This window comes from Wyeomyia smithii, chromosome 2 (assembly GCF_029784165.1).
Source record: "Wyeomyia smithii strain HCP4-BCI-WySm-NY-G18 chromosome 2, ASM2978416v1, whole genome shotgun sequence".
Taxonomy (NCBI): Eukaryota; Metazoa; Arthropoda; class Insecta; order Diptera; family Culicidae; genus Wyeomyia; species Wyeomyia smithii.
In genome coordinates, this window is record NC_073695.1 from 64,856,614 (window position 1) to 64,882,980 (window position 26,367).

A 26,367-nucleotide genomic window follows, 5' to 3' on the forward strand; every position below is an offset into this window, starting at 1 on the left:
TCTAAACGAAAATTTTAATACAGCATCTAGATCATTTTGGGATAGTACGTTTATTCAAAATTGATATAGATTTAGTATGTAAAAAATTTAATAAGCACAATGAACTAAATAAATTCAGATAATGCGAAGAAAACTTCAAACCATAAATCCAACAGAAAGCGAACACCTTTTAATTACAAATAATACAATTTTTCACAAGCGTCTTCAAAAGAACAAAGCTTTACCTTTTGAAAATTCCAGTAGCAACAGCAGGTGAATAATACATCAATTAATATTTAAACACCTAGCAATAATACGCACTGCTCCCACACTATTCAAAATCCGTTATCATCACTAATCTTCACAAATCGGTAACAATTCAATTTGATCACGGTCTCACCCAACACCCAGTCACTTTGCAAACTGTCGGCTAAAATTTGGCCGTCCGCAAGCTCCTGACACGCAGTTTGCTGCCGTAATCTTCACAATTTTCGACCTTCTCAGGTTTAATTATTCATTACGCTTCACATAACATCTCCCATTTCATCCGGACGTGTTTTGATGGAGGTACATTATCTCCGCTTTCAGTTTTAATATTTATTCCACGAAAACTGCTCCGTCAGTTGGGATCAGTGGGCACGGCACCGCTCACTCGAACAAAGCCGGATAGGCCACAAGAGTGTCGGGAGGAAGCTAAACTCCACCCCCACTTATTCGGAGGCGGCGGCCCGCAGGACCCGCGCTACTGACAGTTTGAGATTCAATTTGAGCACTTGTCAGTTATGTCGCGCTCGTGACATCACATTTCAGTTCTCGGGATTAGAAGCTAGCGAAACCTTCGTCCCCATCCGTTGCCAAGCGCTAGAACGACACAGTTAGTAGTATTCATTTTAGGGAATGGATTCTCACACACCGAGTCAGGCAATTGTCATAATCGTAAACTTCCGTCTATTAGCAAGACGCCGCAGCAGTAGCAGGAGCAGATATTCACGAAATCCACTTGTGATTTCAGGAGAACAATAAGATCTTTAGCACTTGAGTAAATTACTTGCAGTCCCGGTTGCAACTAGCTTTGCAGCTGTACTCAGTTCAGCAATCGTAGCACTAAAGCTATTTTCCACCCCGCTTGAGGAATCAGCAAACCACTCAGCAGCGGTGGCACTAAACGCGAAACGGATGGAATCGAGGAAGGAGAGGCGGAGACAAACTGTTGACAAAGAGGTTGACAGCACTTTACACTGTCTGGCTTTATCTGCAGCACACACAGGCGACGGATAATCACTTCAGCACTAACCGAATCCGGAAATTGGCACCACTTTGGAATCGAACGTCCGCCGTTCCGAAGCTCAAAAATCAGACTGAACACACGAACGAACGAATGGAACAGAACCGTACCCCAAGATGTGTGTGGCGCCGTTCCCCGAGTTCAGACCGGAAGACTACACAACCACCGGAGGCCAAACAACACGCTTATCATCGGCTGACTCCCCGAATGAAACTGGAATGTGGAAAACTGGTTGAGTGTAACAGCCGAGAGAAGCGAAAAAAACAGAATATTACTAGGGAGGGAGGAAAACCAAACTCTCCGCTTGAGGATGCTGCTGTCACTGACAGATGCTGAGCAAGATTAAACAGGAAAATTATGAGAGTGTTCTTTATGAGAATCCTTGCCGTCGGCACGGTAAACGACAGCTGGACAAAATTCGAAGTTCAGTACTTTGAAATCAGTTTGTATGTTTGATGATTTCACAGAATTACCGAGAAAATTTAGTATAAATAAATATAATAAATGGAAAAAAAACTAAAATTACCCATCCAAACAAATAGCCTCTTTCCCAATGTTGAACAGGTGTCTTCCTACTCCTTCTTTTCACTATTTTTTTTTTCTCACGTTATGAACTACAACTTCTCACGGCTTCTGTTTCACTTCCAGCAATAACGGTGCATATTTCGCTCTCCCATCTCAAATCGGCCCAATTTTCTCCGAAAAATCAGAACCAGGGGCCAGAGGTTTCCTGTACTCACTCTTTTACTCCCACGTGATAACGTGAACATCAGCAACAGAACCATCCCCTTCTTTCCACTCTAAAGCCACCTGCCCGAAGAAGGTACTCTCGTCCCGAACCTGCCACCCCAACCCCACATCGACATTCCAGCGGCACATTGTGGGGCGGCTACCTTGCGTAAAGGATGGGACTGTGGGTAGGTCAGACTTCGGAATAGGCCCGCTCTGTTCCATTATCGTCTGTTCGCTTTTTCCTGCTCAAGAGTGAACTCGACGTCGTCGCTAGAGTGTTGTCCTGTGGCCGATGGTTGATGCTGTGATGATACCGAGCGATCGACCAAGGGCGATAGTGAACGCAGAATGATGCACGGACGGACGAATTGGCGGGTACGAAACAGGCAAAATGCTATAAAAAAAAGAAAAGCTTGCATTCTCCTGACGCAGATCGGTTCGCTCTAATACCACTCCATTAGCATAAAAGGATGCTGCGTGTGTGCAAATGAGGCCTTTCTACTTTTCTCTCCCCCCTCCCCCCTTTGTTTGTCCCTGTTGTTTTCATCGCCTCGATTCCTTATTCTGCTTCTTCGAGTTTTGTTGGCAGAGTTCATATAATTTTTTTGTTACTTCAGCTCCCACGAGGCAACGACAACGGCGGGAAAACTGAAACAATAAACAATTGATGACTGATGGTAGAGAGGAAATCTTCTGCCTCTGCGAGCTCAGATGCTTGCCTTCTGCTGAGAAAGTTGTCGACGGTGTAATTTGCTATCAGCATCATCATCTTCGTCAACGTCGTCGTTATTATCTACGGCTATGCCTCTCCACAGCTAGCGTAATGATCCAACATTAGGCCAGAATAAGTTTTTCGTCCCGTAATGTTACAGTTTGGTGCACGCGATGACGTGCTTGACGATAGTGACTTTTCGAATATCGTCACTAGTTTCGATGGGGTCAATTTCACCAATGAGGTGGACTTCACTATTATCAAGTGTGGAAATCTAGTCATAAAAAGTGACAAACAACTTTGAGATAAAAGGTATGATTTTTACATGATGTTTGTCTATTTTCAAGTGCATTTGTCTTCTAATAATTTACGTGTGCAATCCGGTTGTGAATATGCCAGTCTTCACGTCTGATAAGGAATTGTATGTTTCTTTTTTATGAAAAGCACGCCGTTGCTACATATCATGACCAACACTGAAGAAAGGCTAAAAAAATTATTTGGAATAAATCACTGGCGTAGCGTGGAGAGAGGCATAGGTTTGGTTCGCTAGAAATATATTATGGGTGGTGACACTCATGGGAATAATCCTTAATCAACTTTTTTTGTTCACAACATTTATTCGACACGGCACAATACAAATTGATGTTCTACGGAGCCAATTATATCTAATGTCTTAGGATCTCAAATATCTTATAAGCTAAAGGCAAATTTTTCATCCTCGCTGCCGACTACGAGCTGAAACTATATTTAATACTAAAACTAACACGGTTTTTTATCAGAGAATCGTATCGCTGTTGAATGGGCACCTTGATGCTCTTCAAATAGCTATAAACTATTAACAATCCTTAATCAATTGAATGGATTGCATTTTTGGTTGCGAGATCATTTTTCGGCAAAATGTTCTAAATATCTGTGGAAAAATAACGTGTCTTTTGGTCGAAAACATATACAAAGTTCTATACGGATCAAAAATGTACCATATTTTACCATTTCCAGGACGATTTCGATTACAATTGATGTGAACAATAGTTATGAATTATTGAATAGGAATCACCCCAAGAAACAATTGAAACATATTAAAAAAAACTTAATTGTGAGCATTTGTTACACCACCGAAATTCTGAAATTTTATTAAACGTTTTTTGTTACTACGAAGAAGTTTTGAAGATACAGGTAACAACAAAAATTTCATCGTTGCTTCAAAAAACCTAACATCAACAACGTAATTCGCCATGTTGACTTTTATGCTTGCTGCACCCTTTTTACTCTTAAGGTTATCGGTAAAAAACTAGACAAAAATTGCCGATTTTACATGGGTTTACCTTCACACGCACTGACGAAACTACCCACGCAGCATCAATCATAGTAACCCATAAGGTGCAGAAAAGATTGACAGCTCTATCAAACTCTAACCGTGATGGCTCGAACTCTAACCGTGAAGCTACTCCGTTCAGAAGTGTGCACGTTCGAAGAGTGATATCGCGTGGCACTTTCTGAACACCAGATACGCCCATTTCGGCATCTACAACATTACAACAACATACAACAAAGTTGGCGAACCCGCCCAATGTTTCCCAGCTGCGTCTCATCGAGAATTTCTGGGCAAACCTGTAGCGTAAGATCTACTCCAACAATTTTGTCGCGAAAACTGTGGAGAAATTATTAAATGAACGCCTAGCCTAAAAACATATCTACACGTATGCTATCGTCCGCCATGGCGAATGTTCCGGTTAACTGCCGGAAGGCCGCTTGCAAGGACGTAGAATTTTTTGCAAATATTCAAATATAATTACCTTTAATTGGAAATTTACTTACTTTACTTACTTTTTTGGCTAACGGACCGTGCACCGCTCTGGGGCCGAACGAATTAGAGATGTCCAGCTTCTTCTGTCTTGGGCAGCCGTTCTCCAGTCTCCCCGTACACCAGCAGATCGTGCACCTTCTTCCACCGCGCACATCCACCGCGTGCGAGGCCTACCACGGAGTCGACGGCCTCTTCCTGGTTCTCTACTGAAGATAGTTTTGGCGGCTCTCTCGTCAGGCATCCTGACTACATGTCCAGCACATTGAAGCCTGCCCCGCTGTATTACCTTCACTATATCAGCATTTTTGTGTACCTGGTACAACTCGTGATTCATGAGTCTGCACCACACTCCATCTTCCAGTTTACCGCCAGGTATCGATCGCAGAACTTAACGCTCAAAAACTCCGAGCACTCGTCGATCAGCTTCCTTCAGCGTCCATGCTTCATGTCCGTTAAGGGCCACCGGGAAGGGCCAGCGCTAGTTTTGTGTGAGTTTGCAAACTACGGGACCTTAGCTGGTTACGTAGTCCGTAGAAGGCCCTGTTCGTAGCTGCAACTCGTCGTTTCACTTCACGGCTCATATCGTTGTCACATGTCACAAGCGTACCAAGATAAACGAATTCGTCAACCACTTCAAATCGTTCCCCATCTATCTCCACCTCAGCACCAACACCACGGGGACTCGCACGCTCTTTGCCAGCTACCATGTACTTCGTTCTGCGGAGTTAATGACAAGTCCCAATCTCGCTGCTTCTCTCTTAAAAGGAACGAAGGCCTCCTCCACGGCCTTACGGTTGATACCGATGATATCGATGTCGTCCGCAAAGCCAAGAAGCATGTGAGATTTCGTGATGATCGTACCGTTTCTTTCGACGTTTGCTCTTCGTACTGCACCCTCAAGAGCGATGTTAAACAGTAGGTTGGAGAGCGCATCCCCCTGCTTCAGTCCATCCAACATTACGAACGCAGCTGATGTCTCGCCAGCTATCCGTACGCACGATTTTGATCCCTCCAGTGTCAACCGATTCAGCTTTATTAGTTTCGTAGGGAAACCGTGTTCCAGCATGATCTGCCACAGCTCGTTTCTTTTCACTGAGTCGTATGCCGCCCTGAAGTCCACAAACAGATGGTGAGTCGGTAAGTTGTACTCCCGGAACTTATCGAGGATCTGTCGCAGGGTGAAGATTTGATCCGTCGTGGAACGCCCTTGTCGAAAACCAGCCTGGTATTCGCCAACAAAGGATTCCGTTAACGGTCTCAATCTGAAGAACAGGATACGGGAGAGCACTTTATATGCGGAGTTGAGCAACCTTATGCCTCGATAGTTGCCACAATCCAATCGATGGCCCTTCTTATAGATAGGGTATATGAGGGCTTCCAACCAGTCGTTTGGCATTTGTTCATCCGCCCAGATCCTTAGTATTATCTGGTGTATCGCATAGTACAGCCGCTCTCTTCTCGCTTTTAGAAGTTCGGCCAGGATACCGTCCTTCCCAGCGGCCTTGCCGTTTTTCAGCTCACTAATCGCCTTTTTCACCTCCTCCTGTGTTGGTGGCTCCACAGCTTGTTCGTCACCCATAATCGTCATCCTGTTCCTGCTCTGCTCATCCGGCTCCTCACCGTTCAATAGCGCCTGAAAATGTTCCTTCCACCTGGCTGCAACCGTCGGTTTATCAGTAAGCAGATTGCCGTCCTTGTCATTACACATGACCGGCACAGGGAAATTCCTGCTTCTGACTCTGTTGACAGTTCTATAGAATCTCCGCACGTCGTTTTGAGCATAGCTGTCCTCTGCGCTGGCGAGCACCTGCTCCTCGTACTCGCGCTTCTTCCGACGGTGGGTTCTATTTTCGGCAGCTTTTGCCACCCTGTACCTTTCTCTGTTCTGACGCGTAGCCGCAGCGAGCATGCGGCTCCTGGAACGGTTCTTCTCATCTGTCGCTCTCTGGCACTCTGTATCGAACCAGCCATTAGGCTGTCTTCCACGCGTCGTACCTACCACCTCTCTCGCAGTCGTTTCGACGGCGCCTTGGATACTGCTCCACAGCCCATTTATGTCTTGCGCTTCTTCCTCCTGTTGTTCTGCGATCCGTTGTTCCAGCTCTCTGGCGTATTCTGCTGCCACGCCATCAGCTTCCAACCGCTGAATGTTAAAACGCGTCGTCCTCTCTGTGCGAGATATCAGCACGTTCGACAACCGTGCGCGGATCTTACAAACGACGAGATAATGGACAGAGTCAATGTTTGGTCCCCGAAAAGACCTAACATCAGTAACATCCGAAAAGTGCCGACCGTAAATCAGTACGTGATCGATCTGGGAGCAGGCTTCTCCATTTGGATGCCTCCAGGTGTGTCCAGGTGTGTCCAGGTCTCCGATGACGACTTTTACGTCGTGTTTTGGGCACTCGTCATAGATTCGCTCAAGCTTGTCATAGAACTCATCTTTGACTTCATCGGATTTGTCGTTTGTCGGTGCGTAGGTGTTGATTGAACTGTAGTTGAAGAATTTGCCCTTAATCCTCAACACGCATATACGGTCATCCACGGGCCTCCACCGGACGACTCTTGTTTTCTGATTTCCCAGCACTACAAAACCGACGCCCCGTTTCGCTGCTTTGCCGCCACTGTAGTAGATGTGGTACTTGAAAGAAGTGCGTGCAATAGGGTCTACTGCACGGAATTCCCTTTCTCCGGAATTTGGCCACCGAACCTCCTGAATCGGTGCGATTTCGACTCCCTGCCGCTGTAGTTCTCGAGCAAGCAAGCCAGCCCGCGCTGGTTCATTGAGAGATCGGACGTTCCAAGTACCCAATTTCCAATCGTTTACCTTAATCTTTTTCCGTGTTCGTAGCCTAGGTCGTTGCCGATTGATCCGTTCCGTATTTCTAAATTGGTTGTTCGTGGTTGATGAAAGGTTTCGGTATGCTACCTTACCAGGGTCGCGATAACTACATCCTGCTGATGGGGCTGCCATCTTAGGTGTAGCTGGCGGGATACAGCATTTCATGATTCAGCCGCCCGCTCCGGGTCAGACGCTGTTGTACGCCGCCCCTATGGGGATACAACCGCGTACGACCCCCTTCCCAGTCAGCATAAGACCATAGTTTCCACCGGGGTTGGTTACCCGATCTCCGCTAAGGTTACTCGTATCCCGGTTGGCACCACGTGGAGGTTGGGATAGGAGTTGCTGGACAGAGGTGAATGGCCACATTAGGGTCTCAAGTTACACGTGTCCAGCCATTTGCCATTTGAAATTTATCAAACTCAATTATCTGTCTTAGTTTTATTTTTTCATCATTATCCGCATTTTTGAAACTGTCGAGTACGGGTCGGGTTCGGGTTTGGTGGAAAAAAAATTTCGGGTTCGGGTTTGACAATTTCGGGTTTCGGTTTGAAACCCCCAGACTTCGCAGCCGACTGTTTAGTGTACAGGACAATTGCGGGGCTAGCGCCACGATACTACTGACACTAACAGTCTCTCCCGAGCCGAGACTCGAGCCTACGACGACTGGTTTGTTAGGGGAGATGCATGCTGATGCTGATATAGTGTAGGTAATACAGCGGGGCAGGCTTCAGTGGGCTGGACATGTAGCCAGAATGCCTGACGAGTGAGCCACCAAAACTATCTTCAGTAGAGAACCAGGACGTGGCCGTCGACTTCGTGGTAGGCCTCGCACGCGGTGGATGTGCGCGGCTGAAGATGATGCACGATCTGCTGGTGTACGAGGAGACTGGAGAACGGCTGCCCAAGAGATAAGAAGCTGGACTTCTCTAATTTGTTCGGTCCTAGACCGGTGGACGGTTCGTTAGCCAAAAAAGTAATGTATGTAAGTAAGCATAACATGCAAAGTAAAAGTCCGATTGCAAAACAAATCTACAGGGTCTTAGGGGGCAACTGGACCTACCATATGACACTGATTTTATGAAAATCATGTCTCTGAGAAGCATGAGTGAGATTAGAAAGTCTCCAGAACACGTTTCTTTCCATAACTTTTAAAACACATGTCCAATCTTTATAAAATTCAAAAGTCAAAGGTTTTTTCTAGGTAGCCCGTTCATTTAAAACCAATTTTGTTAAAATTGGTTGTGTAGTTTCTGAGATAATGAACTTTCGTGATTTTCACTTTGTGATAAATAACAAACTAAAAATCTCTGAAAAAATTTAGTGAGATTTAAAAGTTGCGCATACAAACACACACACACATACACAAACACATACACACACATACACAAACACATACCCAAACACATACACACACATACACACACTCACACACACACACACACACACACACACACACACATACAGAAAATGCTTAGCTCGTCGAACTGAGTCGAGTGGTATATGCCATTCGGCCCTTTGGAGCACTTTTATACCTTCGGTTTTGCCAGTGATTACTATACCTTTCTAGGAGAAAATGCAAAACCGAGGGCCCGGGAAAGATGACTAAGATAGTTTGAGACCGCTCCCTCTTCTGGAGGGAAGGGGTCCCATACAAATGAAACACAAATTTCTACACATCTCGAAAACTAACCAAGTAAATGGAACCAAATTTGGCATGTGAATGTTTTCAGGGGTAACAAATATGTCCATGATGGTTTGACACCTCTCTCTTCTACAAGGAAGGGGTCTCATACAAATGAATGACAAATTTAGCACAGCTCGAGAACCAATCAAGCTAACACAACCCAATTTGGCATGTGAATGTTTTAGGGGTAACATATATGTCCATAATGGTTTGACACCCCTCCCTCTTCTATAAGAGAGGGGTCCCATACAAATGAAACACAAATTTCTGCACACCTCGAAAACTAATTGAGTAAATGCAACCCAATTGGGTATGTGGATGTTTTCAGGGGTAACAAATATGTCCATATTAGTTCGGCACCCCCCTTCCTCCTCTTCTGGAAGAGAGCGGTTCCATACAAATGATGCACAAATGTCTGCACATCTCGAAAGCTAACCAACTACATGGAACCAAATTTGTCATGTGAATGTTTTTCAGGTTAACAAATTTTTTCATAATGGTTTGACATCCCTCCCTCTTCTATAAGGGAGGGGTCCCATACAAATGAAACACAAATTTTACACAGCTCGAGAACTAATCAGTCAACTACAACCAAATTTGGCATGTTTTTAGAGATACCAATCATGTTAATGATCGTTCGACACTCCTCCCTCTTCTGGAAGGAAGGGGTTCCATACAAATGAAACACCAATTTCTGCACATCTCGAAAATAAACCAAGTAAATTGAACCAAATTCGACAGGTGAATGTTTTAGAGGTAACAAATATGTCCATGATAGTTCGAAACCCCTCCCTCTTCTGGGAGGGCGGAGTGTCCTACACATGAAACACAAATTTCTGCACATCTCGAGAAATAATCAAGTAAATGGAACCAAATTGGATATGTTGAGTAAATGAGAAAGGAGCCAAACCTATTTTCGAGGAGGTTCGCCACCCCTCCCACTTCTGGATGGAAGGGCTCTTATACAAATCAAACACTAATTTTTATGGTGGTTAAATGATCGGGTCGATGCACAAGGGCCAAAATTCGACTCCAGACGCCATTTTTCAATTTTCATATAGAAACTTCCGGTTTCTAATATTGGTTTTTCCGGAACCAGGATGACGCCCAGAGTCCAGAAAATGTCTCTAAATGCCATTTTGAAATCCAAGATGGCGACTTCCGGTTTCTGAAATACAGCGGAAAGAGACCAAATACCAACCAACACGACATTTTGAATTGTAAGATGGCAACTTCCGGTTTCTGGAATTACAGCCTGAAATGGCCGAATTCCATTAATATGAGTATCTCCGGAACCAAAATTATGCAGATGCAAAAGCTAAAAATCGATCACAGACACATTTTTGGATTAAAAGATGGCAACTTCCGGTATCTGGCAAACAGCCGAAAATGACCAAATACCTTTCAATATGTATGTTTTCTGAACCAGAATGACGCCCAGAGGTCAGAAATTGATTTCACATGCCATTTTGAAGTCCATAAGGGCGACTTCCGGTTTGTGAAAGCAGCTTAAAATAACCAAATACCATCCAATATGAAAATCTCCGGAACCAGAAAAATTGACCCCGGGCACCATTTTAAATTGCAAGTTGGTAACTTCTGGGAACCAGCCGTAAATGACCGAATAATACTCAATATGGATATTTCCGTAATCGAGATGATTCATAGAAACAGTTTCTAAAAAAACAATCAAAACTACTGAATACCACCGAATCTGGGTATTTCAGGTGTCAGATTGATGCCAGAAAAACAGTTAAAAATGACCTAATACCACCCAATACGAATACATTCAGAATAAAGGGGATGTACAGAAGCCAAAAGTCGAGGATGTTGTTATTCCGATAGAACCAACCATTTCAAACGGTTTGTCTTTTGAATTTGATCATATCTTATGGCTGATTCGTCGTGCATTTGCAGACTATGAACACATCGCAATAAATAATGAATTTGGAATGTTCAAAATTATTTGATAAAACACAAAAATGGGCGGGACGAAGTTTGCCGGGTCAGCTAGTTACTTATAATCTAAATATACTGGACTAAGGATTGTTAGTTATCGATTAGGTATTTTTGATTCTGAAGAATTCCAAATCTCAGTATAGTTTTGATTCTAGAGTTTAAATTTTTATTCTTAGATTTTTTACCTTGCATTTTGAAATTCGAATTCCTTATGACTTCGTTATCTTACAAGCCACAGATTTCATGAAAAACAAACTCGAGATAATCAAGATTAACCCTGGAAAGATAATCTTATTCTGGCATTAAACTGATGCATGAAGCTCAAATAATTTAAAATGCAAGTTTTTGTTAAAAGTTTAATAATGAGTGATCATTGCATCGGTAACACATCGATATATAACAAATACCAGAATTCGTTTTTATGAAAATTCGTTTATTTCGATAAACAAAAAATTAGATGTAGCAATCTTCATAACAATGGGCTAGCGATTAGTGATTAGCGTTAATGATATTATCGAGCATTAATTGCACAAGCGTAGTAGCGATTAGCGTCACTTTTGATTAGTGGTGAAATCCAAAACTCTCATTATATGACGAGAGAAATAAAGAGCAAAAACGTCATGTCATAATACATTGAAATCAATGGAGAAGGATGGTGGTTGACGGTTCGGTGTATGAAGCAACACCATTTCATTGGCCGCCTCATGAATATCAGCCTTACTGAAAAGTCATTTTCAGCTCAGTTGTCGAATCGCAAGCACTTTATCAACTTGAAAATACACTTACGGGAGCTGTTCGCATATCTCATCCGGTGCCAAGCCTTTGCTGGCTGGTTTTTTTTTTTTTTCAAACTAACCGGCTCAAACTGGGTCATCGAAAGTAGTTGATCACAAATTGCAGCTCTTCAGATTTTTTTTTCTCGTTTCTTCGTTTTTTTTTTAGCCTGACGCGTTATCGTCAGCTCACTGGCAAGGACCGACCCGTAACAGTTTTACCAACGGATCGCTTGCTTGGCCACCGGGCGACAAAATTTGATTCGGCGAGACGCGGCCTGGTTTCAACTTAGTCTATCATCTCATGCGGAATGGGTGTTACGGAAGCTTAGCCCGGCCTCGACACGAGTGGGTCGAAAATTTCCGTATCACTAAGCACGCAGCTGCCGGGCTGACACTCTGTCACCGACGATGAAGTACAGTAAAGATGACGGCGGAAAATGCTTTTTAATTAATATGTAAATTTTAAATCTATTTCCGAGTTTGGTGCTAACTTTTCGCTTCGCACAATTGGTTTCAAGATGAACACCGAGCGATAACGATATCGGCGGACGCAGAAAAGAGGAAACAAGTAAGCGAAAGTGCTATATGCGGTAAAACAGAGATAAACCCGAAAGGGTTGAAAGGTTTTTTGTCGGCTGTACAAACGACAGGTAAACTGGAAGTAACAGGTTCGATGTTCACCAGCACCATTTCACCTGACGCTACGAGTAGCGTCGTGTTCCAAGTATAATGTAATGCCATCCACGAATCAGGGGAAGCGAAGGCGCGTTAATTGCTGTTGAAAGATGATTTAAGCTTGGCACGCCAAGATCCTACCGCTCACCCTGATAGTCAACGGTATTATGCAGATACGTTTACTTGATTCGACAGCTACAAGGTTGAAGAACTTTGTTTGGCACTGATGCTGATTTTTTTCTGCACAGTAACGTTTTCATCCAGCCATAACATTGAATTTTCATCAGCTTTTTTACGATCGTGAATAACTCGATAAAATTAATGTGAAAATATGCAGAGTCTTTAGTCTTTGTTTTCCAATGTACTTGAAAATGAGTAGACGTTTAGGAAAAATGGAGAAAAAAATGAATTATGCACCGTCGAGTTTACCGAAATGCTGGATGGCGTCTTGGTTCATTATACTGGTGGCATGAGTGGCGGTCATTATCCACTGAAAGGAATTCAACCGTCATTATGTGTTCGTCAATAATAAAGAAATAAAGCCAAGCAAATGCATGAAAGCGCTTTTGGTTCTGTTTTCAATCACTCAAACAATATAGCTTAGAAAATCAGAAAATATTTCAGTATGCGCTTGAATAGAATTAATTGAGGATTTTTTTTCTGAATACAATATCCGTGTTTATTCGGTAACTTCACATACATAGTTTAAAATATCTTTTTCAATTCAGTTTTCAAACAATCCACAATAACTAATCAAAACTCAAATTTGAAGTTAAGTGCTGAAATTTTATTGCATAATTAACGCTCCTTTGATATATATTGATCCAATACAAAGCGTGTCGTCATAAACAATAACTCCCATATATAATGGGTATTCCAACGAACGAAGAAGTCCAATTCAAATTTAATAGATTCGATCGCTGTTCTGCGGAATGAATGTTACGAAAGCGCCAGACACGTGTACTGGGAATTAAACTATAAATAATGGTACACTACAAATAAATTGCGCGTAAACCATTCCCATATCCGCTGCGGTATCCACAAACGGCACTTTACGCTGTTATCCATTGAAAACAGACATTCCCGGATGACGGGACGGGGTTGAGACCAGGAGGGGTGGTGCGGTGGGATCGAGAACGGCACTGCTCTGTATAGGTTAGAGGCCATTTGAAACAATTGTGCATGGTAACGCACATGGCAATAATTACGCAACACACGTACCACCATCGTATAGATTGCACATGTCCTGAAAATTTGTGCCTCTCGTAGTACTGCATCCCAATACTACGGTAGTCGTTTGCTGTGTGTACAACTCAATTCACCAAACATGCCAAACATGTCTCCTAGTTACGTCTCCCACCAGCGTCCTCCTCCCGCAGCCACAGTGCTTTTCCATATTGCTAGCTTTAATCGATGTCCAGCCGAATTGACTGGATTATGGAATGGGTGCGCTTCCGGAAGTTCACAGCGAATAGACTCATTTTTCCACCCGCTCCCACCACTGGCGGCAGTTCAGGCACGGTGAAAGCGTTTAAATTTTACGATCCCGCCGGGCTGGGTTTGGAATGGTAGGAAATACTATTGCACCTGCATCTGGTGCGTTGAAAATTGATTTGCAATTTGATCAATCGCCTTCCACGTCCTCATGCTGGAGAACGATGGCGAGTGTGCGTAGATGCGTGACCTTATCGATGTATGTGCGTGCGGAGGACCCAACGTCAGTTCCTAGTTCTCCTATCTGCCGGCTTCCGTTGTCCGTATGTATTTTCATCGGAGTAGTAGTAGGGATTTCCACGCGTGAGCATGACCCGTACCGAACTCCTGCTCACGCGGTGTCTTGAGGGCACGAGGTACGGTGCCGAGTGTTTTCCGTCCGGTTGAAAACGCGTGACATGGCTGAAGGCAGGCGATGGCATCAATTGAATTTGATTCGCAAATTTAATATACGTGGTAGGAAGCGAATATAAACGCTTCGCCCTGTAATAAAAAACGAATATCATCTTCTACCTCTTGGCCACTGGGCAATATGCAACCTATGCAAAAGCTAGTGACGTTATCAGAGGGAGGACAGCTTATATACACAGATAGAAAAAAGTGCCAAAATTTATGTCGAATCAAATAAAAAATTTGCCTCCATCGCTTATGTTAGAAAGTTCTAGAATATTCCACACGAATTTGTACGCACAAAATTTTCAAACAAAATCGTGGTTTACGTCAGAAGCAACTAAAATTTGGATGGGAAAATTAGTTTCATTTCAGTTGTCAGCGATTCACGTTGAACATTTGCATTCCAAACGCTTTCATTTTTATCTACTACTCATTGACTCTTGTACCAGCAATTCTGGTACCCACTTTTCGGTTGGTTTGCCCTAAAACAACTGAAATAGCGTAAACGTCCCAAATTGTCAGTTGATTCATTTTAATATAAATATTCTTTTAGGTGGAAGAAACAAAAACTCAACGTTTGCTTTCGGTACAATGTGCCATTTCAATGAATAAAATATTTTTTGTAAGCGTTTTAAATAAAATGAAATATGTCATGATGGATTTATGATTGGCAGGCAAAATTATGACGTTTATACTATCCTGAACGCTTCTGATGAAGCGTGTTCTTCCCGTCAGGTGTTCATCGGTTCATTCAAATAAACTGAGGACTGTTTCAATTGACGGAATGACTGACGCATAATATGACTTTTTCTTTTTCTTCCTGGCAATGACATCTATCAATTACGTCACGCAAGTTTCGATCAATATTTCGAAAGATATTTTTTGCTGTTTTTACTACTAATCACTTGCGTCCCGTAGCCACTCAGGGTTGTGTGTCTCCGTTCGCGCCCAAAGCCCTTTTCAATTGACAACTCAGCAAACAAATTGGTTCGTATTACTCGCGTTCAACTCCGTTAAGTGAATCCTTATTTGGCAAAAAAAATGGCCATAGAAATTTATAATTTTAGATTGCGTTTTAAAAGATTTTTATCTTAAAAGGTAAAAACAAATTTAATGTTGCATCTCAAGAAATTTCAACTCGATATTAAACAACTTCTGGTTTGCTGGGAATCGTCTGGTGGTAGTGACTCTGTTCGGGAGCGTACTTTTTGCCTTTCTCCTAGAAAGGTATAGCAACCACTTGCAAAACCGAAAGTATAAAAGTGCTCCAAAGGACCGAATGGCATATATCACTCGACTCAGCTCGACGAGCTGAGCATTTTCTGTATGTGTATGTGTGTGTGTGCAGAATTTTATTCTCACTCACTTTTCTCAGAGATGGCTGGACCGATTTTCATGAAATCAGTTGCAAATGAAAGGTCTTGTTGTCTCAAAGACCCTACTAAATTTTATTGTAATCGGATTTTTAGATCAGAGGTTATGTATCAAAATGTAAAAATCATGAAACATCATTATCTCGAAAACTACACAACCGATTTGAACATAATTGATTTGAAAGGAACGGGCTACCTGAAACACCCTTAACTTTTGAGTTTTATAAAGATTGAACTTCTGGTTCAAAAGTTATGAAAAGAAACGTGTTCTGAAGACTGTTTAATCTCACTCATGTTTCTCAGAGATGGCTGGACCGATTTTCAAAAAATCAGTGTCAAATGGAAGGTCTGGTAGCTCCATAAGACCCTATTGATTTGTTTTGCAATCGGACTATTACTTTGCCTGTTATGTTTAAAAATGTGAAATCCAGCTATGAATAGGAGCATATTCCGAAGACTACTTGGACTCACTCAATTTTCTCAGAAATGGCTGACCCGATTTCCACAAAATTATTGTCAAATGAATGGTCTAGCTGCTTCATAACACCCTATTGAATTTAACTGTAATCGAACTGTAACTTCGTCTGTAATGTACCGAAATGTGAAAATCACGAAACTTCATTATCTCAGAAACTACACAACCGATTTGATCAATATTATTATCAGATGAGCGGACTAGTTAAGCGTTAACTGATGAATTATGATTGAACATGTGGTTTCAAATTTGGCTGCCTTATACGTTCCCATTTTATTTGATTATAATCGAACTTAAGCAACCGTTATGTATTAAATTGTTAATAAAAAAGTCTATTATCTCAAAGATTACATGACTTATTTGAACGTAACTAGTGTCATACGAAGGAGTCATCTCTCAAACTTACAAATAACAAACTTCATAACAATTTGATATGTGGCTCAAAAGTTATGGAAAGAAAAAAAATTCAAAGACTATTTGAAACTATACTCGCTTTGATCGATATATGTGGCCTCAACATAATTTAAATGTAGTGTTGTACTATTTGAACGTTCCAAATTCATTGATTGCTTGCGATGTGTTTAAAGTCTGCAAATGCACGACAGATCGGCCATAGGATATGATCAAAGTCAAATAACAAATCGTTTGAAATGCTTGGTTTTATCGAAATGACAACAACCTCGGCTTTTGGCTTCTGTACATCGCCTTAATTCTGAATATATTCATATTGGGTGGTATTCGGTCATTTTCAGCAGATTTGGCATCAATATGACACCGGAAATTCTGATTTTGGGAGGTATTTAGTTCGCGAGATGTGCAGAAATTTGTGCAGAAATTTGTACAGAAACATGTGCTTCCAGAAGAGATAGAGGCGGCGAACCATTATGGACATATCTGTTACCTCTAAAAACATTCTCATACAAAATTTGGTTGTATTTTCTTGATTGGTTCTTGAGCTGTGCGAAAATTGTGTTTCATTTGCATGGGACCCCTCCCTTATAGAAAAGGGAGGGGTGTCAAGCCTTTTTGCACATATTTGTTACCTCTAAAAATATTCACCTGCCAAATTTGGTTCCGTTTAGTTAATTAGTTCTCGAGATGTGCAGAAATTTGTGTTTCATTTGTATGGGACCCCTCCCTTCCAGAAGAAGGAGGGGTCTCAAACTATCATATGAACCTTTATCGGCACCAAAAACCCCTACATACAAATTTTCACGTCGATCGGTTCGGTAGTTTTCGAGCCTATATGAATCAGACAGCCAAAAAGACAGACAGACCGGACTGAATTTTTATATGTATAGATTACAACATCAATTTTTTAGAACCGTAAGAGTGAATATACATTTATTGGATTGAAGCGTTCATGTGAATCTATTTTCTCAAATAATAAGTTTTAATGAGAAAGGCTGGGTCTGACCGCTAGGTGGATTAATTTAGGTTTTTTCATAGAGGGGGTTGTTAGTAACTTGAGTGTTTACGATAAGTATTAGTAAATAATGAGTATGTGTGTCCAATCACAAATGGTGACTTCTTAACACTGTTAGGAACATTGTAAATTAAATTTTTAAGATTTGTTTGCTTTCGCGATTAGGACTTAGCATTTGTAGGGATTTAAACCTACTTGTTAAAAAAGGGAAGTCAACTTACAACTATTTTAATTGCTAAATTATTGGCTATAAGGATAGCAGCTTATCGTAGCAATTGAGGATTGCAACGATTTTTGTCGAAAATTGTCAATAATTTTATTTGACATAGCTTCTAATGTTTCAACACCAGTAAGTCTATGAAATTCGAGTGTATCAAACGAAGGAGGACGTTTCAAAATTATTTTCAGAATTTTATTCTGAATCCTTTGTGGCGTTTTCTCACTTGCCAAACAACAACTTGACCTGATCGTTACAGCGTAAAGCGATGCTAGTCTAAAAATTTGTTTGTAAATCAGAAGTTTATTCTTCAAACAAAGTTTGAAATTTCGATTGATGAGAGGATATAAACATCTCGTATATTTGATGCACTTCGCTTGTATACTCGTGCTCTTTGAAAATAAGTTTTTTATCGTAAATTAGTCCCAAGTTCTTAACCTTGTCAGACCAACTTAAAATTACCCTATGCATCTTGACAGGGTGATAATTGTTTGGCTTGAGGAAATTGGGGAAAAATTATCATTTGAGTTTTAGAACCATTGGGAGAGATTTTCCACATATGCAAGTAGGAAGAAAAAATATCTAAACTTTTCTGCAATCGACTGCATATGACACGAAGACTTTTTCCTTCTACGGAAATGCTTGTGTCATCGCAGAACAATGAATTAGTGCATCTGAAGTGAATATGTTGATAATTTTTACTAAAAATTGTGCTAAATATTGAGCTCCCAGGAAGATGTTTGATTAATATATTAAAGATTCCATCGTCATTAGGTGCTTTCATATTTTTGAAATTTTTAATAATTGATTTAATCTCATTTAAGTTAATTTCAATTATTTCCGCAGGTAGTAAATTCTGGGAAGAAATTAAATCAAATTGACGTGTGACTTCATTTTCAATTGGACTCACAAAATTCAAATTTGAATTATGAACACTCTCAAACTGCTGAGCAAGTCTTCGAGCCTTTTGTTCATTGGATACAAGAAAACGTTCACCATCTTTTGAAACTGAAATAGGCTTTTAAAGTTTTCTTAAGATTCTTCAACAGCTTCCAAAACGGTTTTGAATATGGTTTCAATTTTTCAACTTTAGTCTCAAAATTTTGATTTCTCAGAAGAGTAAATCTATATTTAATCTCTTTCTGTGAGTTTTTATAAAAAGTTTTAAAAACAGGATCACGAGAACGTTGATGTTGACGTCTGCGGACAATTTTCAAACGAATTAAAATTTGAAGATTTTCGTCAATTATTGGTGAATCAAATTTCACTTGAGCCTTCGGAACAGAATAATTCCTGGCATCAATAATTGCACATTTCAATGCTTCCAAAGCGGTATCAATATTCACATCGTTTTGCAAATCTAGCTCTTTATTGAAATTGATTTCAATATGAGTTTTATATCTTTCCCAATTAGCCTTGTGATTGTTGGCACCAAATCAATTGTTGATGGATTTCTTACAGAAGAAAAACATGTAGGACTATTCGAAGACAAAATAAAATAGTATCCTGAGGAACAATCAATGAATAAAATTTTGCCATTGGAATTACTTTGAATCAGTTTCATTTCTAATTTTACAGAATGCATTACTAACTTTACTTTTAAGGCGACAGACCGATTATCGATCCAGTACCGAATCCAGAATACGTCGCCATGTCCCTCGGTCTTGGGCTGCTATCATCCAATCGCCCCTAACACCTATTTCGCGTGCATCCTCGTCGACAGCACACATCCAACGAGTGCGGGGTCTACCCCGAAGTCGACGACCTCTATCGGGATTCCTGCTAAATACAGGGCTCATCCGGCATTCTCGCTACATGCCCAGTTCACTGAAGCCTGCCGCCAAGGATTGAACGCAAAACCCTACGCTCAAAAACACCAAGAGCTCGCCAATCAGCCTCTTTCAGCGTCCATGATTCATAGCCGTAGAGAGCCACCGGAAGAATCAGTGTTTTATAGAGTGCAAGTTTAGTACGGATTTGCAGTCTGCGGGACCTTAGCTGGTTACGTAATCCGTAAAAGGCCCTGTTTGCGGCTGCTATCCGCCTCTTTATCTCACGGCTAACCTCGTTGTCACAATATGTCACTAATGTTCTCAGGTAAATAAATTCGTCGACTACTTCAAATGTTTTCTCATCTAGCATCTAGAAGCTGTTTAAAAATGCTATTTTGGGAAGGTATTGATGATTACATATATATTTAGATAGTAGCGGAGGTCGATCGGAATAATCGTTATAGAGGTGGGTTGGCTTTCTCGGTCTTGAGGAATCAAAACGACTAAACTTTGTTCAACCTGACGTTTCGACCTTTGGTTTAGGCCTTTATCAAAGGGTACTACGTTTAATTTTCCGCCAAGTCAATTTTTTCCCGAGATTTAAATATTTATTCCACCAACTAATTAGATAAGATGAGACAAATAATGCAATTAAAAATAATTAACGTGAAACCTTCAAGAATCGATGTTTAATGTTTAAGAAACGAAAAATGACAGACTAGTGTGTGAGTTTGAGCTTTTGTATTGTTAGTTAGCACATGTGATTATGTTAATTGATTATTTTAATCCGTGGTACCGTTTGATAAAGGCTTAAACCGAAGGTCGAAACGTCAGGTTGAACAAAATTTAGTCGTTATGATTCCTCAAGACCGAGAAAGCCAACCCCCTTCTGCATATTTTTAGAGCTATATACTGTATGCCTGAAGGGCACTGGGTACTGAAATGCCACTGCGACAGTCTTGCTGATTGTCTTTTGTGGCTGGCCCCGATTGCTGTGCACAGGTTACGGATTGCTCGTACTCATTGATGGAGTAGAACTGTTTTGTTGTAAACCTGTACCCCAATTAGGTACAACATATTGTTTGAGGTTTTAGTCACCGTATAATTTTATTCCCTTTGGATGGTTGATCTTTCTCGGTGAAATATAAACACTATGTTTGCTTTAACATGACGTTTCGGCGTACTGTTATTCAGCCATCGTCAGATATGACAAAACAATATTCTTCTCCCACCAGTGTGGAGTAAGCAAACCACACTGGTGGGAGAAGAATGTTGTTTTGTCATATCTGACGATGGCTGAATAACAGTACGCCGAAACGTCATGTTAAAGCAAACATAGTGTGTATATTTCACCGAGAAAGATCAACCATCCAAAGGGAATAGGTACAACATAGTTGATGAAACTAAAGACCTGCTTGGGATTAGAGCTACATACTTGGTATGGAGTTAAAAGGTAACTTCCTAAGAAGTTGTACTTAGAGGAAGCAAGAGCTCCGCAAGAGCAAAGCAAATGCTCCGAACTCTCTGGTTCAGATTTGCAGAATCGGCAGGTGTCGTTCAGCACTACACCGATTTTCTTTAAATGATAAAAAGCGGGACAGTGTCCGGTAAGGAGTCCCGTGATTATCCGTAGTTCATTACGATTTAGGCTAAGTAACTTTCTGGCGATTCCGAGGTTCGGATAGATTAACTTTTTAGCTTATCTACAACCCTGTACCTGTTGCCATTGGGAAGCTATTTCTAGCCTTTCCCAAGTTAGTAGTTCGCTTTTGATAGCGGAACTGGACGTATCCCGAAACGGCTCGGGGCCAATAAACCGCTGAGCTGATCCCTGTCTTGCTAGGTAGTCAGCTTATTCATTACCCTCGACTCCGCAATGTCCGGGCACCCAAAACAGAAAAACTGAGTTCTGCCGGGAGAGTTCCCGTAGAGTTTCAATGCATTCCCAAACAAGTTTGGAAGCGCATTTGACGGATTTAAAATGGACACCCTAAGCCATTTCTCAATTCCCTCCACAGTTTAACACTACAACTATGAATCGATAGCGCACATTAACTGAGTCACTAATGGTTGATACAAAAAATAAGAAGAAGTACTCAAATATAGTATTTTTCGTAGTTTTCATGAACTTTTTCGAAAGCAGTTTTTGGGGGTAAAATGGAAACGTGTGGGTAAATTGAACATAGGGAGGTGGTAATATGAACACCTTGGGCGTAAACATTAATTATCCTTTTACAGAAAGTAGAATGTTGTTCCATAGCACGTGACACACTTATACATTCACCAACAGTTCAATTTTCAACGGTTACCGTAAAATTAAAAACAATATATGAGTTTCATGTCGCATACTCTGTCTCAAATAGCTTCTAGTGCCTCTAATATAAGGTGCCAAAGAAGTTTGTACTATTTTTCAAGGTAATTGTCGAGATTTAAACGGGTGTCCATTTTACCATCCCTGTTCGTTTTACCCGCAATTCCCCTAGTAGTGCTGCTTGACTGTCCGAGAATATACCGATTTTCGCATGTCTGTAGTTGCGTTTCAGACATATTTTTGCGCAGATATAATGGCATATACCTCTGCTTGGAAAACGGTGGGAAAAATGTTTCCCTGATACCGGGTCCGTATATACCGGATCCCGCTAGGGATCCCATTTTTGAGCCATCCGTATAAAAACTGACGCCAGGTGGAAGATTATGCCCTCCATTGTTACACATAGAGCGGTTTGTTTCCATCACTATATACGGAATATCCATGTTGGTCCTAACGTCCATCCAGTCGGAGACGGAAGTTAATAGCGGAGTTAGTTTGAACTCCCTAAGTATGCGAAGGTGGCCGATTTGGTCCCCTTCGAGTATTGTTTTCCTCCTTTGCAACCTTAGAGCGCCAAGCTCTGCTTCCTTTTTCACATGAAGATGTAGAGGCTCTAGGCAGAGCATTGCTTCCATGGCTGCAGTTGGAGTTGTTCGCATAGCGCTGGTAACCGAAAGACATGCAAGTCTTTGAACTTTTTTGAGTTTGGCTAGCGCAGTCACTTCGTTCACCTTGGGCCACCACACAAGGGCAGAATAGGTGATTCTTGGTCGGGCAATGGTCTTGTAAGACCAGAGTGCCAAGTCTGGTTTCAGTCCCCAGGTCTTACCGAACAGAGTTCTGCAGGCCTAGATCGCCAAGGGCGCTTTCTTAGCGGCATGATCCAGTTGTGCAGACCAGTTCAGTTCCTTATCCAGAATAATTCAGAGGTATTTGACATCATTGCTGAAGCCCGGTCTGACTCCATTCAGTCTTGGAGGAGTGATGGAGATCATCCTTCGTCTACTGAATGGAATTAGGACTGTTTTTAAGGGGTTTATGTTTAGACTCTCCTGTAGACACGTGGTGGCATCAAGAGCCGCTTGCATTCGGCTCGACAGAGTTACGTCATCTTTACCTCTGACGATGAGGACGATGTCATCAGCGTATCCAATGACCTCGTATCTAAGCTGTGAAAGCTTGTTGAGAAGTGCGTCGACAACTAGTGACCATAACAAGGGCGAGAGAACTCCTCCTTGCGGGCATCCCTTGATCACTGACATTGTTACAGACGAATCTCCCAAGGTTGCTGTGATCACTCTGCTAGAGAGCATTGCGTGTATCCAGCTCCTTGATGTGTGGTCGATTCCCTTATTGGAGAGAGCCGTATTAAATGATGCAAAGGACGTGTTATCGAAGGCCCCTTCAATATCAAGAAAGGCACATAGCGCCGTCTCCTGATAACTCAGGGACTTTTCAATCAACGTCACTAAGCTGTGAAGAGCAGTTTCTGTTGACTTGCTACTTTGATAGGCATGTTGGTTCCTATTCAGCGGGGAGTCTTTAAGAAACTCATCACGGATGTATTTATCCATTATTTTCTCCATCAACTTGAGGAGTGATGAAGTCAGACTTATGGGTCTGAAAGTTTTAGGTAGGGTTTTATCCCTGCTTCCAACTTTGAGGATAAACACTACCTTCACCTTAAGCCATTTATCCGGAATATGGCCCAGGACAAAGCTGGCTCTGAAGAGGTTTATGAGTTCGGACTTGATAGCTGCGGCCGATTTTTGTAGAAAGATGGGTAGTATGCCGTCTGGACCTGGAGACTTCAGACCATATGTCGAGTTGTCCCGTCGCGACCCATCATTATTCAGTTCTTCAGTCTCTGTCGATCCGGGAAAGCGGGTGTTCATGAGAACCTCCAACGTTTCCTTGGTAGTGACAGTGAGGCATCCATCCTTTTTCCTTACTTGTCCTAAACCGTTAGTATGTCTTTGGACATCGCCTTGTGGAGCCGCGTAGCTTCCGGCAGAGTTTGGATTCTTTCACAGAAACTAACTTTGGATTTCCGATTAGCCTTGCGTAGCTCGGCGTTGTACTTAGTGAAGGACGCTCTGTAGTCGTCCCAGTTGATGTGACTTTTGCCCTGTTGAACAACCGCCTAGTTTCCCGACGAAGGTCACTGAGTTGATTATTCCACCAGGGTACGTCACGGCATACTGACCGCTGTGTTAGTGGACAGTTTGCATTAAAAGCATCCATGATTCTGTTTTGTAGATCATTTGCTGCCGAATTCAGGTCAACTGAATTTCGAATGTTGCTGTAACTGAAAGTTCGTGAATCGATCAGGTGTTCCTTAAAGGATTCCCAACATGTATTCTTAAGTTTTCTGAACAGCGCTCTTTTCAGAGGGTTAGCCTCTATATTAAAAACAATGCGTCTGTGGTCCGACAAACTAGGTTCATCGGAGACATGCCAATTTTTAATCCTTTCAGATGAAGAGGCGCTACACAGAGTGAGATCAAGGACCTCCTGTCTGATAGCGTTGATAAAGGTGGGGTTATTCCCTACATTACATACATTGACATCGTTAGAAGTAAGGTATTTAAGTAGGTACTCACCCCTAGTGTTGGTATCCAAAATTTTGAGAGTTAAAACGGTTTGTTTATTCGGTGTGGCGTCTTCGGCAAAGTTGAAGATAATGATTATGTCTTTCCTAAATTAATATACATTCCAGCAATTTTTTTTTTCGAGGCAAACTTCAAAGAAAAATTTCAAAAATATTATCTATAAGAGCTCGTTTTTATTTTTTATTTTTTTTAAATTTATTTTTTTTTCATGAAAACTACAGAAGATTTCTTTAACATTGAGGATTGTCCGATCTGGAAGAATTCAGGAAAAAAGAAAGGTATATTTTTTATATTTTGCAATTTTTATTCACATGCTATACTTCTTCTGAAAGGGCAAAGACACTGTGCAAATCAAATAGACTGTTTTGGCTGTAAAAATATTTTTAATCACCAATAGAGCACTCTATCATCGAAATAGTCTGAATACTAATTCTGCACAAGTTTCCATCACAATGCTAAGTAGATACATTAAGCATATAACTGTATTTTACACCAAAATGCGTTCACATTGCGTGTTTTCCTTCCATCTCCAATGCTCCACTTTTGACGCATTTTCGAGCTTACTAGAAGCACCAAAATTCACGTTAATTTTTTATCGTGTCTTTCTCGACCAGTGTAACCAACAAGAGTAAACGAGGACCAATAAAGAAATATGTTTCGGAAAACCATAATCAAACAATCGTGCTAATTTTGCTTCAATGTTTCGATGTAAAGTAAAAAAAATCATTTGAAAAATAGTAACAAAAGTAATAGTAATTATGAAATTGTGGAAACAAATTTTGGATGCTAAAAAAACTTAGATCAACCCAATAACAATCAAATGCATGACCATTGACTAATTTGAATGAATAGAACTTAACAACTATATCGCTCGCTAACCTGTGGGGCTAATGGCGGTCTCAATCAGAGATCAGTGAGAATTCGTTATCGATATTGTTTTTGTCACATTTTGCATGTGTTGGATAAATACAACGACACACCGTGCCCCAGTACTGAGTCGAGAAAATTTCCAGCTCGAAAAGTTCCCGGCCTGATCGGGAATCGAACCCGATATCACAACCGTGTGCGAGAGCTAGCCGATCAACATCACTAACCACAGAGCCACGGAGACCACATAGAATTTAAACGTTGTGTATTTTATGAAATCAGTAAATTCCTACAGTGAATATAACCAAGAATCTTTTATTCAGAGTCTCAAACTGTATTCACAGCTCTGACAGCTGTTATTCAAAACCAAATCGTTGATATATATTTATACCCCATGAAATGCTTCATGTGTACGTAAATATTTGAAAACCTGCTGCGTGCTTGAAGGGCGGTGAATTTTCGCAACACGCGTGTTCGATATTATTTCAAAAGCACCCACGTAAAATAATAATGCCGATTGGCAGGCTCATTCAGCAAATTCCAAATTCCAAAACAGGCACGCAACTGTGAACTGAAACGTACCCACAGAATTCAGCCCAGACTGCGTGCAAGCGACGCATGACTGAAACGACTGCAATTTAGAGTAAATTCCTAGCCACTACACTTTGCAGGGCCAATTTTGCACCATTATTGACCGGCTTCTCTTCTCGTACGACTTCCGGCAGTATGTGGCAGTCCAGCCGGTGCAATTTTACCATCATCCCGTATTCGGACAATTTGGACATTTGTCGGACGCACCAGCACCATTACACATGCACAAACATACCACTAGAAACCCGGAACGGCCGTGTTGATGACCGCTTACACATACATATGGTTTTGAACCCATACACACTATTCCATCACTCCTCCGGTGTGATGTAAATCCAGCATAATTTGCATCCATGCGCTTTCAATTCACCTTTCTCTGCGCATA

The 26,367-nt window shown here is 41.4% G+C and overlaps 1 protein-coding gene across 7 annotated transcripts in view; it reads right to left on the reverse strand.

Annotated features, from left to right (window-relative positions):
• The window catches only part of LOC129725998 (cell adhesion molecule Dscam2), a 300,505-nt gene that overhangs the window by 254,704 nt on the left and 19,434 nt on the right, over window positions 1–26,367 (reverse strand). The window contains exon 1 of one of the 7 annotated variants that reach the window (XM_055682506.1): window positions 225–1,443. The exons of the other annotated variants lie outside the window; for them this stretch is intronic. The gene's annotated coding sequence lies outside the window, so the exon portion shown is untranslated. Of the gene's footprint in view, window positions 1–224; window positions 1,444–26,367 lie in introns of those variants that run through there. 7 annotated transcript variants of the gene reach the window in all.